This window comes from Acanthopagrus latus, chromosome 10, assembly GCF_904848185.1.
Source record: "Acanthopagrus latus isolate v.2019 chromosome 10, fAcaLat1.1, whole genome shotgun sequence".
Taxonomy (NCBI): domain Eukaryota; kingdom Metazoa; phylum Chordata; class Actinopteri; order Spariformes; family Sparidae; genus Acanthopagrus; species Acanthopagrus latus.
Genome location: NC_051048.1, coordinates 9,147,919 through 9,157,925, shown reverse-complemented (window position 1 = coordinate 9,157,925; position 10,007 = coordinate 9,147,919). Strand labels below are relative to the sequence as shown.

Sequence of the window (10,007 nt, the reverse complement as noted above, 5' to 3'; positions counted from 1 at the left end):
TGGACCGGAGTGATCTGAGAAATGTTCAGAGAGAAACGTTCTCTAATTGGTTCTAAGGGTCTACTGTACACGGTGGGCCCGGTGGATGAACCGCGTTTCCTCACTCTATTAAAACAAGCTCAATAGTAAAGCAAAGACGAGGTTTCGAACTGTCGATGATTACGGAGGCATGGTCTGACCAGGCGTGTAGGACTGGGTGGAAAATGGGGGACATCCAGATGTCTCTGTGAATTATTTACCGCATTATATTGCGTGTGTGTCGTTGGGGAGGTGTGCGAGCCTGCTTGTTATTGTGCAAAAGTTGAACCACTGGAAAGAACAGGAACTAGTTGCAAGATTTAGATTTCCGCTCCTTCACAAGCATCGCTAAATCTCATAAGTGGCCCACTGCATGTTTCATTGTTTCAAGCTAAGCTAAAGGGCTAAGTCAAAAACAAGATCAATAACCTGCATAACATGCTAACGCTTCTGAAAGGCTGTCCTTTTTAGACTTAGTACAAAATGCTAATGTCGACGCGCTAACATTAATGTTTAGCATGTTCACCATCCTAGTTTAAAATGTGAGCATGCTAGCAGCCTCTAGCTTTAGGCTAATGGGTTTTTGTCGCTGTTGAGGTTGTATGGTCAAATAAAATAATGATGTTGCTAGATGGGACAAGTCAAAAACTCAGCAAAGTTTTTTTTTTTTCTTTTTTTTTTTTTTCCAATTCATCCCGAGGGGAAGATCAATACCTGCACCAAACTGGAATTCATCCAGTAGTTGTGAAGACATTTCGCTCGAAAACAAGAGATGCCAATTGATGACACTCGAGAGCAACCACCATTAATATATGGTAAATTTATAGTTTATTAAACTTGAGTTAATAATTATTTCAGTGTTAACAAGCAATCAAAGGTGTGGGTAAAGTTGCAACTGATGCTTATATTACCTTGTAAATGGTTATAAATACTGTGCAATTCATCCACAAACATTATTTGTATAACTGTAACTGGTTTATAAAGCACTGCATTGTTAATAGTTAAAAAACTGTTTACCAAAGTTTAATTAAAGGTGCAATATATAGTAATTTCAGTCGCAAACGTTCCAAAATTAACTTTAAATAAAGTTATCGATCAAATGTGAAGAAATATATGTTTTGACATTGTGACTATTGATGTCTGCTGGTATTCGCATGCTAACCAGCTAGCCGCGGCTCTTCCCAGCCCAAAGCTCCCGCACTAGCTGCATAAACACTCCGGTCAGCTAACTGAGCTAATTAGCTTAAGGTTGCTAAACCTAGCAGCAGTCAGTGGTTATTCTGGTGATACTATTCTGGTGTTGCTCCCTATTTGTTTTGAGCGTGGATTCGAAAGTGCTCCAGTCGTCCCTTCTCTTGCGCCTTTAAGTACGCATTTAGAATTTTTTGACACCGGCAGAGCACAAAAGGCATTAGTCATACTTTACAGTATTTCATGGAAAGTATGTAAATCGAAAAAAACAAAAACAAATAAACACACCATTCTGTATAGTTGCAGCAATTTCATCATTTGGTGACACATTTTAGTTGGAAACAAACTTATGAGACAAATGGCAAAAATTTCATTTACTGGAGCCAAAAAAAAAATCAAAAGTCGACTCAATTCGAACAAGAATCTCATTTGAATAATATACACTTGAAACAGTAGCAACCAGGAAGTTAAGGGGAATTGTGCAAAAGACCTGTTGAGGAAAATACCACCAGATATGAAAAAAGAAAAAGAAAAAAACTCTTTCTGCTTGACATTTATCTTTTCAAAGAACCTGGGAGCCGCATGACACATTGAAACAGATTCTGGCTCATACGGCGCCGTCGATCTTGATCGCTGATAGTCCTCTCACGTGACATGATAAGAATAACACCCCGACACGAGATTAAGTCGCCTTAACGGGGGCCCCGCGGCCTCACCACTTTCCGTTTTCATTTTTACCAGGTTTTTCATATCCTGCAGCCCTCCGCCAGAACTCGGCGCAGAGCAACATGACAAATACAGTACAGTGAGCGCCACCCGGGCCAAATCCATCTGCTTTATTGGTATTCACCGTTTCCTCCCTCCATCTGCTCAGCACATCACAACCTGATGTCTCCTACCTCTGCCACACTATTTTTACCTGCTCCTAGATACCGTCTCCCTGCATGTGACGTCAAGGGGAGAGGGGGAGATGGGGAGAGGGGGAGACGGCGGCTGAGAGAGAGAGAGAGAGAGACGTTATCATTCATCTACAGTGTGGGTTAGCCGGCTCCTCGCTGTCAGCCTCCCAAGAAAGTAATCAGTATGTAATGGCAGAGTGCTGGAAAGAGACATGCCTCGGTGCCGCTAGAACTTGTAAAAGGGGAGGGTTAGCGCCGTGTTCCATGTTAAGTGTTCCGGGGGCGGCGGTTGTGTAACGGCGTGATCATCTCCTGCGTTGGTAAAAATCGTCCGACGCGCCCCTTAAATCACATGTTTCTCCGTGCGCCAGGGAGGCTGAGTGGCAGCATGTTGCATTACTGTCTTTGTGCTTCCATTTGCATTTCCATTTTGTTTTTCTTTTAACTGATTATTTTTCTAAGTTGTGATGCTTAAAATGTGAAGTCAGTGGCGGATCCGGCCACACCTGGTGGTCGCCGCAGTGGCAGCGAATGCGGTTCAACGCCACGGCGAGCGCTACTTTAGGATGGCGCGTTCGGTTCACGTCACAGCCAGGCTTGATGTTAAACAACAGATGGAAGTTGTAGGTCTGCAGCTCTTCGTCAACACCTCGCCGCCGCTTGCTCCTCTATGGGCCGTTTCTCAGCGGCAAAAAAATAAGCGTTCAAAATGACTGTCGTACCATCGTTTCTGATAACCGATCAGTCGTGCCAACCTTTGCGGCAGGTGAGCCGCCACAATAAAAGCCAAACCTGTGTTTCTTTACCAGTTAAACCATTTTAACACCGGTATTTTAAAGGACAAGTTCACCAAATAACATTGCAGTGACTATGCAGTATTCTGGTTGCCCTCTGAAGAATGAGTATTTCACAGGAAAGGGTTATTTTAAAGGACATGTTCACCCAAATGTGACAATTTGGTCATCATCTGCTCACCCCGTACAATGCCAATGGACAGTTGGCTGAAGTGGCTCATGAAATATTCACTCACACAGCTTGTCTGATCACTGGAAGCCCTTATGTCTCAAACTGATTCAGAAAGACATAAATTAAACCGATATCTTCGCTGTAGCTGATGTGGACTGATCGCCAAGAGTATAAATAAAGTGTTTTTTTTTTAAATCAGTTTGGGATCTCTGGGCAACTGAATGAGCTGTATCGAGTTGTTTTTTAGGTTTTATTTTTGTTGATTCCTAGTTGATTTGAAAAAGGTCACCATCTACCATTGTTTGGGAGAGCGGACTACGAAAACTTCATCAACTTTCCATCAGCATGAGGGGTGAGCAGGTCATTGTGAATGTCTCCCGTAATGTAACTACAAACATTGTCTTTCTCACGGGTCAGTAGGCAACCGGAATGCGGCGTTGGAATGGCGGGCTCCTCCGCTACCAATAAAAACTGACACATAGTGTTTTTCACCGAGGACCGGCACAAGAAATGCAATGCAGTGTGTGTGAGAGCACCAACAGTATTTCGACGGCAGTTAAATTTAGACAAAACGGGAAGCGATGCGGCTGCGATCAAAGTGTCCTGGAGAACGTATCGACTGAAGGTTCTGAAGGTTCAAAAAGAGAGCTGGGATTTCTGCTTAGTGCGGCTTTCAAACGGTCTCTGAAAACAGTGTGCAGCCCGAGACTCGAGCGCCCACCGCCCGTGATTGATGACTAATCGATAATCAATCGTGTACACAGATAACAGCCATCCCCGTGTGAACATCAGCGAGAGTGTGTGCTTGTCTCTCCCCGCGCCGCCCCGTCTTCAAACCGTGCTGGCGTGAGGCCGGGTGTGCATGTGTGTGTTTTTTTTTTTTTTTTTTTTTTTTTTTACCTCAGCGGGCGCCGCGGTGCTCCCTGCCTGTTTCGTGGCATTAACGCTCGACCTTGGCCAAGGTTAATCTGCCGCTCCTGCTGTATATTTGCATTCATTCTTATCTGCGCCTTGCCACTCGGCCGGCTGTCTATCTGCCCCAGCCGCCGCTCAAACTTAATCGTCTCTGTACATTATAGATGAGCCTCCAACAAAGTAGACACACACACACACACACACACATTGCAGAGACCTCCACGTTCCTTTAGAGACCACACCCAAATCACATAACGACCCCCCGACTCTCGATATTTGCTCTATATTTAATGTCTAAATGAGCCATTAAGCTGACTGCCCCTCAAAAGTAATATATTTATCACTGCATGGAGGCCAGCGCCGGATGAAAGTGGTCCTCTCCCCAGGCGGCGCTAACTTTGTGCTGCACAGGAGGGCAGCCCGATAACTTTCATTTTCACCCAAGGAGCAGCACGGAGTTGGTCCTTCGTATGGAATAATGTGGGATGCACTGAGAGCAGTGTTTTACAGTGTTTTTCTTGTAATGAGGTGGCGTACCTGAGCTTGGCTCACTTGTTATAAGAATGTGCAAGAAAAAATGTACATGTCTTAATTGGACATTACCAAAGACCGATAAACAAACAGGAAGTACAACAGTATGAATACTATAGTCGGCATGTTTTTCTGTGAGTTAGGACACACAGTATGTATTTAATGTGTTGTCATGGATTCTTTCTTTTTTTTTTTTTTTTGGAAAAACTGATTCATGGCACCCTGCCAATCCTAAAGCTGCACTCCCACAACTTAAAGTTTGGCCCCGCAGAGCTTAATTTCCACATCTCTGTGATTCTCTGTCCATCTCAGCAATTGCTTTTTTTTTTTTCTTCTTCTTCTTACTGGATTGGTTGAAATAAGTCCTGAACACACGAGGAAACTTGGCAACATGCATTCATGGACACGGTTGTTGCTGATTGGTTTCAGTGATCAAAACGAATAACAGGAAGTCATGTTCTACCAGTACAAAGAATCGGTCACTTTATTTTTTTGAATATTCATATCTCCACTAGTTTCCACTTTCTTGCAACCAGATGTAGCTTCTGCGTGGTGTTCATGTAGTTCGTTCACATCTGGAAGTAATTTGGTCCCGCGTTAAAAGCTGAGTGCCACAGATGTCGTTAAATTTAGCTTCAGAGCTGAAAATCAGGATATTATGATGTATATTATTTCAATTTCCTTGACATTTCATCTATGTTTTTATTTATTTTTTTTCATTTGCTTCTTTTTTATACATCATGCTGGTGGTAATATCACATTCGGTGGTTTAATTTCAAAGGTAGATGTTTGTACCGCGCTGACGTAAACTGGGGAAAGTTGACATAGCATGATCTTTACATACTACCATATTTAGATGTCGTTGGCCTTTTCTTTGCCATGTTTTTTTTTTTTTTTTTTGCCCTTCAATCAGTGTAGACTACATTTTGAATGTATGTGTTTTCAAAACATGATGGTCACAAGTGGCTGAACATTTTACTCGGTGACACCAGTGCACCTGAAACTCAGAAGTGTCTTTCTTAAACATTTAGGTTTATTGCGATTTCTAAGTGCGTTAGCTGTGATTTAAAAATGCAATTTACAATCACTGACCTTAAGAAATTAGGGTTAGAATTTATTACTGGATGCACCAACATGAAAAACACGGTATGAAAAGTCAGTCGGGAATATAGTTTCACCAATATCAATGATATCCCTGACCACTATATATCAGTTTCAAGACACAATTCGACTAAAAACACATGACACATGATAAATACCCATTTTTTTGAAAATTTTTGGTATGTTTAAAATAAGTTGGTTGATCTTTAATGTGCAAAATCCTAATATAAAATCTAACTACCACAGCTATTTAACACACAAACTGGAACTTCTAGGTACATCAAAATTTGTTGAATAACTGCACTGCAACACTTGTAATCCTAACTGTGCTTCCATATATAGGCTAGCCAGTGAGCTAACCCTGGAGTCGGGGTTAGACCTCAAAGTAAAGCACTTGAGCAAATATACTTACTTATCTTTTCCAGATCCAAAAAGACCAATGAGTACCTGCCAACTGCGGTAATCAGCAGGGGGATGTATCTGGCATAGGCGTGCGTGGTTCGCCTGAGAGGAAGAGTAGGGATTTCTGGCACGAGTTCACCTATATTTTCAAACGCGCATGGAGAAGGAAAATGTCTGGAGAAGTCAAAACGTCAGGAGTACGAATAACTTTGTTGTCAGACCAACAGGTTTCAGCTCATGAACCTCTGGGTCACGATAAAACACATTACAAAGAACAATGTCGAACATCCAACAGATGCTGTTCCCTTTATGAGTGTATCTCTGAGCATGCAAGGAGGAATGATGTAGCCAGTTCTAATTCCACATTTTATCTTTTTTTTTTTTTTTTCAGTCCTTCGCAGGCAAATCCAGCCAACCAGGTGTAAATCCCCCCCTCCCCTCTAGAAAAAGAGTCTATTTCCAGGGGGCATGAATGAGGAATTAATGAGCTTTTATAGTGGTGTAATTAGTTCTTAATTTCCAGAACTCTTATTTATGTGGTTTCATAATGCATCTTAAACTGCTCTCGCTCTCCTTCTTGATTCGTTTTAATTACATTTTGTCTGAACATTTCAAGGCACTTGCGACGCATATACATCAACCACTGACATTGATTTTTAAGGTGGTGGCTGGTTCCAGATCCCGTGGGTTGCGAGTTCGGGGGCCTCCTTGGATTGGACTTGCGTCATTGCCCCGAGGTCGGTGGACGAGGGGTAGGTGCAAGGTCTGTAAGTATATATATTTCAATTTCTTTTTCAACCTTTTTTCCAATTTCAAAAATCCAGCTCAGCGGTATTGTGCCTGAACTGCAACCTTCCCCATCCCAATTTATTTAAAAAGTGAGAGCGTTATCTCCCCAAATACCATCTCGCCTATTCCTCGGAGAAAACGTTCGTACGTGTTGTGTACACAAACAATGCCGCGTGCAGGAGTGTTCAGCTTACAGCCTAAGAAAACAACGTGGTAATTTAACATCTTACCTTTTGGCGTGTTTGCCTATAAAAGCTGTTCAGGAGCTTACCCTGCATCATCGCGGCAGCTGTCTTGGGAATCGGCTGTTCCCCACAAAAAAAAACAAAACAATCACAGCTGCCGACAACAACACACTCAATGTTAGCTGAATTTAAAATATACAGTATATCCGCTCTGTGAACATGACTATAAAATAGAAAAGAGGAAAGTAAATGTGATGCAGTAGAACAATATCACCTGCAATTAATATATTTATACCTGGTCTCTACCATTTCAATCAATCGATATCACGCCGCATTACTATATTCTCACCAGTCACCATCAGTGAGGTCATGATCTCACAGTTGCGCTGTATGTGAATGTTGTAGGGCTCTGCCTGCCGACTGTTGTTCAACTCAGTGAGCTGTGTTGAGATGTCTGTAGGGATGAAAAAAGAAGGGGCAGAGGTTGAGTCCCTCAAGTGGACATTGACTGATTGACTGACTGGCAGGCTTTATGTGTTTTTCTGTGTGTGTGTGTGTGTAGGTGTGTGTGTGTGTAGGTGCATGTGTGTGTGTAGGTGCATGTGTGTGTGTAGGTGCATGTGTGTGTGTGCGCGCTCACACAATCGGGCACACCGGCATTGGCTGTTGGGTGTCATCCCTCTCTTTCCATCCAAACTTTAACCCCCCTCTTCCCTCTCTCCCTCTGTCTTCTCCCTCTTGTCCGGAGCTGGTGACATCTTGACAGATTAAAATGCTGTGTGCTCCAGTCCTTGGTTGGCCACACTCGTGAACCGCGGGGACACCGCTGTGAATCAATACAAGAAAAATACTGTCTCTGGAACAGACATCACCCACTCAGGCTCTCGGGGGAACGCATTCTTGACACACAAAATAAATCCACACAAGTGCAAAACATATGTCATGTATTATAGATACAGTGAGAACAACCTAGTGGCATGGCTGTTTAGAAATAGTGATGGAATTTCAAGGTTCTCTGTCATGCTCTTTTTCCGGTTCGTATTTTTTATTTTTTTTTGTTTACTTTATTTTCATGCTTTAATGTTTATTTATTGTTATACTTACCATTGCTGCGGCACCTCTATTCAGTCTCCGTCTTGACTTTTTTTGTGCCTGTCTCTTTAAGGCCTTCCTCCCCTCGAAAAGCCCTGTCCTCTCTGATTGGTCAGCTGTCTCAGGCCCGAGCGGGCACTGCACACCAGGCTTCCGCATCAGTTCTGCTGGTGTTTGTGAAACCAGGTTTGGGGATCGGATGAAGGCGGCGACTGTATAATTGTGACATCACAACCTTAGAGAAGTCCCGATTGCTCATTTAAAGGCACAGTTTGTGAATATAATCTCTGTGGATTTGACGTGTTGATACTTTCACAGTCCTTATAAAGCTCCTTGACTGGAATTATTGCCAAGGAAATCTAACTTTTTATAATAGGGAGCATTTAATCTATAGCTTTAGTGTGCATGGGCACACTTTTTTCTTTTGTTCTATGACAATCAGCACCAGTATAAAATGGCAATCTGTGTTTTGCATCTCTATTCAGTGATGTCAGTATTTCACTTGATTTTAATTCAAATACAAATAAATTAAATCACAACTTACGTAAACCCCAAAGTTTATCCTATGGACCAAAACATTCAGACTGCTACATTTACTGAAAATATCTTTTAATTAACCTTAATTAAAAGATAGTCATGGTGAGGGTCAAAAAACATTTTTTTTCAAATTGGTGTTCATGGAAACAAACCCCGTAGACTGTATTTTTGACAGTTTCACCAATATATTTACTTACCAATAAATGTTTGTAAGTAAATATATTACAGACTAAAATATTTACTTTAATTATACGTTGAGCAAATGATACAAAGTTTGTGTTTTTGTTTCATAAGCTCCGCAGTTCCCCACAGCTCAAAGGAGCATTTTAGCATCTTTTAGCTAATGTTTTGGTGCAACATCCTGCAGCTTTATTGCTTTGCTTCGCTCTCACTTTGTGTTTCCGACTGCAGCAGGAAGCTATTTTCAGTGTAAAAGAATCTCAATAAAAGCCACCGCACACTACAATGCTCACCACTGAATGAGAGGCAAGCAACGTTTAGAGCATGCTGGTAAACATAGTGAAGAATTTAGCTTTCTCAGGAATTTGTAGATATCATACAGCGCTCAAAGGAGCATTTTCAACTAGCTGGTAAGAAATGTGATTCTGAAAATGTTGAAAAGCCAACTGTTTGCTAATGCTGAGACATCAATACACATAATGTGCCCACAGCTTCTTGCACTACAACTAAGTAATAATGTGTTTAAATCATTGGTACGAGTGTTGACTTCCTCTTGGCCTGCCTTTCTTTTTGCTTGATTTAAAACAAAAAAAAGAAAAGTTCCCAGCTTTCAAAGACACTTTAATTTTACATTCCTTGAAATGGCTCAGCAATTTATTCAGGAGTGCCATGTGCGAGCCCATCTACATCTCAAAAGACACTTCACTCACGGACGCTAAAACGCCTTGTTCTCAAGCCAAATGACAATACAGTATAATCACACTATCTTTCAAACTGATGCATTACTTCCTCAGCAGACATTTCTACCGGAACCCCACTGTTAATCAGACAATTTAGCTATCCATTCTCATAAATTGCACCCTGTAACTGAAGTTGGGCTTTACTTTTTGGGGAAAATATGGACCATCTTGATGAAAGATGATCATTCTGTGCTCATTTCATGCTCTTGTATGCTTGCAGAAGAAGAGGTTTGTGTTGCTCTCATTTGTTGCCGCACACGGAAATTGCTCGTATGGACACGTGACAAGCTGCATTAAATCTATAGCAAACACATCTGTTTACATGTCGCCTGTAAAGCGATGTACATAACACACACAAACACATTCAAGCAGTTGCTGCCAAGACTCGACCCGTAAATGTCTCCCTGTAAATGTTACCTGCTGCCTCACTAGTCGCTAATATGAGCTGACAGATCCAGTTC

The 10,007-nt window shown here is 41.9% G+C and overlaps 1 long non-coding RNA gene across 1 annotated transcript in view; it reads left to right on the top strand.

The window, feature by feature from the left end:
• LOC119027271 overlaps positions 1-10,007 on the top strand; it is a 202,300-nt gene that overhangs the window by 143,249 nt on the left and 49,044 nt on the right. The window contains exon 2 of the long non-coding RNA XR_005077340.1: positions 6,685-6,790. This is a non-coding gene — a long non-coding RNA (uncharacterized LOC119027271). The remainder of the gene's footprint in view (positions 1-6,684; positions 6,791-10,007) is intronic.